At 34.4% G+C, this 10254-nt stretch overlaps 1 long non-coding RNA gene across 1 annotated transcript in view; it reads left to right on the top strand.

Annotated features, from left to right (window-relative positions):
- Window positions 1–8959, top strand: part of LOC143240844 (uncharacterized) — a 38324-nt gene extending 29365 nt beyond the window's left edge. Inside the window, exon 2 of the long non-coding RNA XR_013021998.1 lies at window positions 7700–8959. This is a non-coding gene — a long non-coding RNA (uncharacterized LOC143240844). The remainder of the gene's footprint in view (window positions 1–7699) is intronic.
- Window positions 8960–10254: the final 1295 nt, after the last annotated feature.

Genomic DNA, 10254 nt, shown 5'->3' with positions numbered 1-10254 from the left:
TGTATTAAAATCTACTCAACCCTATTTAAGTTCTCAAATCGAACGCTTGGAAATGCTTACAGGCTTGTTGCTGACCTACTTGAACGATTTGTTTGTTTGTTTTGGAATTTCGCACAAAGCTACTCGAGGGCTATCTGTGCTAGCCGTCCCTAATTTAGCAGTGTAAGACTAGAGGGAAGGCAGCTAGTCATCACCACCCACCGCCAACTCTTGGGCTACTCTTTTACCAACGAATAGTGGGATTGACCGTCACATTATAACGCCCCCACGGCTGGGAGGGCGAGCATGTTTGGCGTTACGCGGGCGCGAACCCGCAACCCTCGGATTACGAGTCGCACACCTTACGCGTTAGGCCATGCCAGGCCGTCATACTTGAACGAACACACAAGTTCAGTAGATTCGTATCACTCTTCAAACGTTATTACAACCAAGCACAGAACAGAATACACTTCTCACAATACACAATTTCTGTTTTGCAGATATCAAACCCATAGATAATTAAACTAAGATTAAAATTACAATAAAAAGACTTTGCATTTCTACAAGAGATAAAAAGTAATTGTCGCTGATCATTCTTGACTTTACACCTAAATAACAGCAAAGTTGTCGTTATTTAACTCAAAGTTTTATGCTGAAATAACAGCCTAGTTTTGTCTTTTTTCTTCAGAGTTGTTTCGTGTAACGTCTATTGCCATTGTATTTTCTCATATCTTTATTACTTGCCTTTATGGTATTCCAACTAATCCGTATCAACAGTATTTGATTAAAAAATGAAATAATATATATTTTTTTCACATTGTACTCACAGAAATGTAGAAGGTATTCAATGTGTGGTAAAAGCACAGTCATTGTGAGTCTCTTGCTTATTTTAGCGAAGATATATTTAAAATAATCTTTTTTATTTGGGGAAAAACTATAAAAAAGCCATCTAAATAAATCCCAGTTTAGTGTAAAATTTATCATTGGACTGTAGCGTTTTTGCAACGTGATTAATTCGGCCTGAAAAGACAGAAATGCACTGGTTAATTTAGGTCATACAAGTACGAAACAGGTCCGGCATGGCCAAGTGTGTTAAGGCGTTCGACTCATAATCCAAGTGTCGCGGGTTCGAATCCCGGTTGCACCAAACATGCTCGCCCTTTCAGCTCTGGGGGCCTTATAATGTGACGGTCAATCCCACTATTCGTTGGTAAAAGAGTAGCCTAAGAGTTGGCGGTTGGTGGTGATGACTAGCTGCCTTCCCTCTAGTCTTACACTGCTCAAATAGGGTCGGCTAGCACAGATAGCTCTCGAGTAGCTTTGCGCGAAATTCAAAAACAAACAAGAACGAAACGTTTCCAAACTGTCAGAGGGTATGTATACCTCTGAAAGGCTCTTGAATTCTACGTGTATACGACTTATATTTTGCTTCATATTTTGTCGAGTTCTTACTATTCACTTCGAGTTTCACGCCAGTAGATACAAAGACAGAAGACCTTTTTACCATTTGAATTAGCCCGAGACAGCAAGTTCAACTTCGATAAACAACGAGGCGACATGCCGGCCGGGGAGTCGGAGACCAGGGAAAACGATATAGCGTCTGAAACTGAGGGAGCAAGCCCGTCTATATCAGGGACAAAAAGTAAGTCTAGTGACGGTGGCCAAATAGAAAATGAAAATGTAAAATTAAAATCTTTAATGTTTATAGCAGAAAAAGAATTAAAAGCAAAGTTAACGCCTATTAAAGAAAATTACCTAAGCACGCAATTATAATTGAAGGAGTTCCTGGTAGTTTCAACCAAACACAATTAGCTAAAGAAATATACAGGTGCAAACCTACCACAAAGATAACTAACATTAAGCGTCTGCCTAGAGGCGGTGTTCTGGTTCAAGGACATGAACTGGCTGACTTAAACAGTCTACTGAAAGCTTGGCCTTCAGACGCGTTCAAAACAGGAAATATTACAATACACCTACCAGGAACTAAACCAACACCTAAATCTTTTGTGATACGGGGTGTACATAATTCAATAGACATAGAAGACATTAAGGAAGCGTTAAGTACACAGAGCATAAAACATATTTCAGTATACCGTATAATTTCAAACATTACTAAAAAGCCCACAAACCTAATCAAAGTAGTCACAGACAACAGCCAGGATATTACACAACTCATTAATAATGGTATCACTATGTGGTATCAAAAGTACACAGTAGAACAAACAAAAACACTAGCAGTGGTTGTCACACAGTGCTACCGATGCCAAAGGTTTGGACATGTAGCAGCAGCATGCCAAGCAAATGCGCGTTGTGGGGAGAATCACCACATTACACAGTGTACTAAACAGAACCCCAAACTCAAATGCTGCAATTGTGGGGAAGAACACACGGCAAATTATAAAGGATGTCAGAAATATAAATCCATTAAAACACACTTGTACGAAATTAAAAATCCCAACACGAACAAGCCGCCACCACCACGAACAATTAAGGAACCCACACCTACCACTCCAGCACCACAAAGCACAACTACACAAACAAACACTTACGCTGCAGTGGTTAAAACTTCATCATCCCGACAGGAAAAACCATCACCATGTGAAGAGGAAATACCAAAACCACCTCAAAATACACAACCAACAACGATTGAAACAACACTGACATCTGCCATAACTTCCACTTTCTCGGAAATAATGGCAGAATATACAAACCCTACAAACACCAACAGTCTCACAGACATAATAGTTAAAATCATATTGAAAAACATACACAAATTCCTGCCGCAAATTTTAACCTCCATCATAAACTCTACTAAACATGGATAACTTCACAGTTCTACACATCAATATCCAGGGTGCTCTTGCTTCCAAGAAACATGAGATTGAAGATACAACAAGCTCCATAAAACCTGATGTAATTATAATTAGTGAAACTCTCCTATATAACTATCATCGATTTAAATTATTAACGGCTACTCCATTATTAGACATGACAGGAAGGGTAATAGAGATCCAAACAGAGGTATTTTATTATTGTATAAGACTGAACTTATAGTTCAGGAACTTAGTATCCCTTCCAGCAATGAATCTATAATTATTAATGTAAAAACGCAAAATCATACAGACGTTACTGTGGCGGGCATCTACTGCTCGCCTAGTACAGTGTTAGATGTAAATCTATTGAATATATTGTATAATAGCAATTCTAATCTTATTATTATCGGCGACCTAAACAGTAAACATATAGCATTCAACTGTCGAAGTACAAACGCAAATGGCAATTTACTTTTTCAATTTTTAGATGAATCAAACATGACTTTATTAAACGATGCAACACCGACACATATCTCGTACGCACACGGCACCAGTGAAATACTGGACCTATGCCTGTGTTCGTCAAATATGAGTCGCAAATTCGTAAATTTTCATGTTGGTCACGATATAGATAGTGACCACCTCCCAGTTTGGTGTATCTTCAATCTCACCCCCCACTTAAATAAAATCATAGTTAAAGACCAACTGAACTACAAAAAAGCTAATTGGCCAGTTTTTCAAACTATATTAAATGAAACCTTACCTCCAGAAGTACTACATATTGCCGCGGACGCATCAGATATAGATGCATACTGTCATATCATCTCTGAGTGTCTAAAACATGCAGCCAACAGTTCGATACCGAAACAAAAACACTTCACAACAACTCATTCATGGCAACCACATAAAGATATAATACACTTAATTAAAGACAGACGTATACTCTGCAGACAGTACATTCAAAATCGCAACCCCACACTTAAAACACAGATAAACACAATAAGGAATAAAATACGAAACTTAATCAGACAACAAAAACAAGAAAACTGGGATACCTTCTGTTCCGATCTAAATCACAAAACTGATCCTAAACAATTCTGGACACACTTGAAAAGATTTACAAATACAGGAACAACAAACACAGTATATCCACCACTGGAACTGGATGGAGAAACAGCATACACTAACACAGAAAAAGCCGAGATATTTAAAAAACACCAACAAACACGTTCAAGACACATCATGAACCAGACATGAACAGATACTTTTATAATACAGTTACAAACTTTATTGATCAAAACAGAAGCATTTTTACACCTAAATTTCCAGTCAACACTATTACACACCAAGAAAAAACAACAGACTGGAGCACTCATCAACTGATAAAACATATCACTGTAACAGAAGTCGTAACTGCTATTAACAACACAAAAAACAAAGCCCCTGGAGAAGATGGTATTCAAGCTATCTTCCTAAAACAAGGCACTCAGAGATTATATGAACACCTAACAGCGTTATTTAATCTCTCGCTATCAACAGGATATATCCCCGTTTCTTGGAAGGAAGCAATAATATTAATGTTCCAGAAAGAAAAAAAGCCAGCGAATAAACCAAACAACTACCGCCCGATTAGCTTAACCAGTTGTATTGGCAAAGTATTAGAGAGGATAATTAGTAATCGTCTGTTAGTTTACTTAGAAGAAAATTCAAAATTACCAGAAATTCAAAACGGATTTCGAAAAAACCGCCAAACTACAGACCACCTGATTCGACTTACAGAATCAATTACCGACAGCTTCAACAAAAACGAATGCACTGTAGCTTGCTTTCTTGACATTGAGAAAGCTTTTGACACAGTGTGGCATAATGACTTACGTCATAGATTACTTGAAATGGCATTACCCCAGGAAACTATTCGCTGGCTGTCCAACTTCCTGGAAAACAGAATGTGTAAAGTAAATGTAAATGGGGCCCACTCAGGGTCCTTTTCACCCGAAGCAGGAGTCCCGCAGGGAGGGGTTGTTAGCCCTATATTATTTATCATGTACGTGAGTAATATGCCTCTGTCGGACCTAAATTTAGGTTATGCATCACAGTTCGCTGACGATGTAGCAGTCTGGAAAAGTGCCCCCACTCCGTCAATAGCAGCAACGAACCTGCAACCAGTCCTAAATAACATCGAAGAATACTGCCAGAAATACAGAATCAAAATTAATATTCCAAAAACCCAAGTCATATTATTCAGCAGACTGAATAAGCTGAAAAAAGATCCACCAAAACTCTATATAAATGGATCACTTTTACTGACTGCTACATCTGCTAAATTTCTAGGTCTAACCTATGATTCAAAATTAACGTGGTTACCACATATTAAAAATATACTGATACGAATCTGGAAAAGAGCAAACTATGCAAGAAGTCTTTCAGGTAAAATCCAAGGAACATCACCAGACAGCATACTTAAAATCTACAAAACGTACATTAGACCAACAATAGAATAGGCATCACCTGCCTGGATTAACATAGCACCCACACATGTACAGAAACTTCAACGTATACAAAATTCAGAACTAACTTCAGCATATAAAGTACCACGTAGCACCTCAACCACATTCATGCACAAGTATGCAAACATAGATACAATATCTGAAAGACTCTTGCATAATTCTCTAAAATATTTCAATAAGAATTGGCATAAAAATGACTTAATGTGTGATCTCGACAGATATCACGTACATGATGTAAATGGTCCTAAATACCTCTCCCCTTTTAACATATATTTAAGAAATGTAACACAAGCTAGCCACTATGCACTAGACACTTAGTCCTTGTTTCTTTTTATTATTATAATTATTATTTTCTTTTTTTAATCATTTTTTTCTCTCTTTTTGAATTCAAATAATATTCAAGTATTGAATAATAATAATTATTATTACTTTCTCTTTTGTGTGTGTGTGTGTGTGTGTTACTACAAGTAGTAGTAGCATTCTCTCTATCGAGAAAAAGGAGAAAAATACAAAAAAATAAAAAAAATTAAATGAAGAAAAAAAAACACAAGAGAAATAAATAAAAGGAAGAAAAAAAAACTTCTTGTTCGTCCATGCATGGACTGAGCCCTGAAATGGGCCTGAGTATGATGTTATATTTTACTCTGGCCCAAAGCTTAAAAAAAAACAAAAAAACAAAAACCTAAAAACAGACGCTATAATCGGAGGGAGGGAGAGGTCAAATGTACCTGACCCTCCTGGGTATTTAACATCAATACCCAAATACCGACACAGTGAAACTTCCAAACTGTCGCTCTTTCTTTGATAGACTCAAATTAAGTAACTTTATATGTTTTTTGCGTCACAACATTCAGTGTAAAAACTGACTCAAACTTTTAGGTGAAATCACCCATTTTCTGTGTGAAGTAAATAGAAAAACTCGAACAATAATTAAATGTAATACTCTTGATAACTTTGCTTAATTTTAACGTGCGTTGTGTGTGACTCAAGTTCTGTCACCAACAAAGTCATTGACTGGGATGTAACTTGATGAATAAAGTTTGTATTTTAAAAATCAAATGCAGTCTATGGACTTCTATCGGCTACTGTATGACTGTTTATGGATTTTCTTTCAATCGACCTCCGATTTTTATTTTTTGTACAATAATATTTGAACTATAGTTAAAACAAAAAAAAAATCCTTGAATACGTTTTATTCTGAAGCTTGCATCCCATTTCAAAATATCAATACATAGCACTTACTGTCAAAATATATAGACACTATCGGCTCATACACCACTTCCCGTCATTAATGTTTATATTAACAGAAATGTATGTAAAATGACAACAGGTAGAAACGTCATTATAACAAGTCCTAAAATAAATCACTATTTAATACCAGTCAAGATTAATCAAACAAACAGCAATTTACTTAAAAAAGAAAACAAAACACTTGAGGCAAAATTTGATTACAACTCCACCAAACAATAAGCTGTGTTATTGACTTAAAGACATGTTTGTTATAATATAACGTATTTTTTTACCACACACTTGAGGCTAAATTTGATTACAACTCCACCAAACAATAAGCTGTGTTATTGACTTAAAGACATGTTTGTTATAATATAACGTATTTTTTTACCACACACTTGAGGCTAAATTTGATTACAACTCCACCAAACAATAAGCTGTGTTATTGACTTAAAGACATGTTTGTTATAATATAACGTATTTTTTTACCACAAGATATTTTACTGCAAGATAATCTTTGACATAAACAAAACAATGTTGCCTAAAAATTTGACATCTATTTCAACTTTTTTACTTATAAATGAAAAATATCTAGCATACATAAAAACTTCTAACAAAATTCCACAATATTCATGGCTTATGAAACTATAAGGAATAAGATATTATGCTTCTAAAACACCTTTAATTCAAGTAAAAACATACAGAAAATGACGTATCAGCTTTTAAACCTATGAAAATTCTTAACTGTTTAAAAACGTTTTGGTTAATTCATTTTATTAACAAATTAATATGCTAGAAGTAGTGATCCTACCACTAAAAATGTCAGATAGTAGTGACGTCTTTGGATAATGTCAAATAACTTGTTCATAGGCCAAATAAAAATAAAATATGCGACAATATCATACAACATAATATCAGAGGAGGGACCAAATAATAAAATTTCTGATAAATTCATATAATTTATACGTTGAAAATGTCAGGTAAGAACAGTTTATAGAAAAGTGTGATAATATACTATAGAAATACTGTAAGGTAAATAGAACTTTGGGAAAAGTATATTGTTAGCATAAGTTAATTATGGGGAATATACATTATTGTCTGAAGTTGATTATGGGGAATATATATTATTGCGATAAGCTGATTATAGGAAATTTCTATTTTTTTTTTCAGGTGTGAAGAGATTTAGCTTTATTCTTAAAGTGGTGAAAATTCGCCCCTCCCCCACCTTAGGTAGATTACACAAATGTCTGTAATATTTCTTTATGGAAGAAGACTGTGTTTGATGAAAATGATGATACATTTGGAGAAATTACATCATGAGCTACTGATTCTCTTCAGAAGGATAACAGAAATTACTTACAGTTTAATGAACATGAACAGGTTGTAATATCTATTAACATTTTTCTCCACTTGCACAACAGCATCCTGAATAGGCAGTGCAAAAAGCAAAAGCATAGCAAACATATAAAATTTAATGAAGATGATTATATAGCTTCTAATTTTGAGAAAACGTTAGTAGATGAGTTAAGAGAGAATTATTGTTCACTTCATCAAATATTCCAGTTCATAAAGAGATGAAAGATATCTGAAAAAAACATATAACGAAGAATTGTAGAATATGTCTGAACATGTACAAATAGAAAATACGTGTTTCATGAGTAAAGAGGTGTTAGAAACTATTTGTGTTTTGAAAAAGCAACTGTGGATGATAAGTGTCATAATCCAGTAAAATCAGATACATCATTTAACAGTTCACTGTAGGATGTAATGATGGACAAGATGTTCTCAAGTGTAAATGACATTGATCCACATAATGGTTCAGATCAGATTATAGCAAATATTTCACACTCATATCCTGTAGCAACTGAAGTGTTACAGGATAAGTATTTACGTCTTTATGAAAACTATCTCGGATGCTAGTTTTATAGTCCAATGACATCAGACCTAACATTAAAATACTTGTCTGGTAACCAGTATCTTCCTCCTACATCTGAAAGGGTTTATAGTGACAGTCTGTTTTCTGATGATTCTGGTGACATGAAAAGTGTGGAAGAGAAAGAATGCTATTCTGCCACTTTTTACAATCCTGAATATGATAAGAGGGGAAATAAAAACATGCCTAAAAATGTTAAGGAAGAAGATCATTATCACATTCTATCAGCATGAAAACAATGAAACTACTTGTAAACAGTTTCAATGTGATATAGAGAACTGTCAAGGTAGAGTAGCACATAATTTAGATAAAGATAGCAAAAAGTATACAAAATTTGTCACTTGTCGCAACTACTCATGATTCAACGAAACTAGATGAAAAATATGATACATTGGAAAATCTTTTGTGTGATTATAAGATGTTTCATAAGAGCTACTTGGAAATGAAAATATGAAAGAAATTGATTGTAGAAAATATTAAAACTGGTGTTAAACTCATTTACATCTGAGACTCTTTCATTACAAACGACTATTGATGAACCCAAAGGTCTCATTGACTAATTAAGCAACACTTCTCTTGGAACAATTATGAACTATTTAAACACACTTTTAAATTTCCTATATGTTTGTAAGACTTAAACCTGCCATAATGATGAGGATGATGTCAAAGCAGGACCTGGAATGAGATAAGACTTACATTAAAAATGTATGAACATGTCTTAGTAGAAAAAAACTGGAAAATGATAAAAGGTATATTTGTAACATACATTGTATCGTTCATCTACAACTGTAAAGACTGTGATAACATCTCTTCAATGCTACAAAAAATTATTATACTTAAATTTTTAAGCATTAGGAATCATCTTAGTTTTCAACTCTTAATAATAAGTAGAAAAAAGAACAAGTGAAGTACGTAATATGACACTTTAGGATTTCCACAATGCAGAGAAAGAGAACAACAATCATGTGGTTTTTATCACTGAGCATAAAGTTAAATCAAGTCACTTTTGTCAGATTAGTGTTCACAGAGAACTTTATAATCAGATAAAAGGGTACTTTGCTAAGGACAATAAACTGTTTCTAAGTAAAAAGAGGCACAAAAATGACATCACAAAGTGTAATAATGCTGGAAAAGAAACTTGGTTTACGTTTAGGGTTGAAAAGTTTGGTGAAGATGTTGCAGATAAGCTTCCTGAGATTACTATAACTATGATGAGGAAGACTGCTGTAACAGCTGCAAGAAACACTGGGTTTCATGTGAGGATCAAAGTCTATGGTGAGTCCTTAATACTCAAGGTGGTCATACAGACTATTGAAATCCTCTCAACTGTGAATTGGATGCTTCTTTCAACAACTGTTGATTTTGACATTTGTCTTGTTAACACTGTATAACAGGGTGTATTAGTTCCTCAGGCTCTGTTATCCAAGTTAAATGATACAGAATTTAACAAAGTGTAAAAATGACTTATCAAGGTGTTTTTCTTCCTAAAATATTCAATCTACAGATACTAACATGGTTAGTACTTGACATATACTTAAAATATAAAACATGAACTGTAGCAAATGTTGACTACTGTATTTTCATTAACCTCAGAAATTGCACAAAATTAATAAGTAATTTTCAATCTTTCTACCTCAATGAAAATTATATTCCAAAGTTCCTAGTTTCAATAGTTTCCACCCTATATATTGCTGTTGCCTCCAGGCTTTTCAGCTCAGTTTATAACTACCTTGCTGTCACACAAAGTTTAATTTTATCTTCTTTTACTTAGAAACTTATCTTAACTTGCTAT

Source organism: Tachypleus tridentatus, chromosome 2 (genome assembly GCF_004210375.1).
Source record: "Tachypleus tridentatus isolate NWPU-2018 chromosome 2, ASM421037v1, whole genome shotgun sequence".
NCBI classification, from domain to species: Eukaryota; Metazoa; Arthropoda; class Merostomata; order Xiphosura; family Limulidae; genus Tachypleus; species Tachypleus tridentatus.
This window is presented reverse-complemented; position numbering and strand designations above follow the sequence as displayed.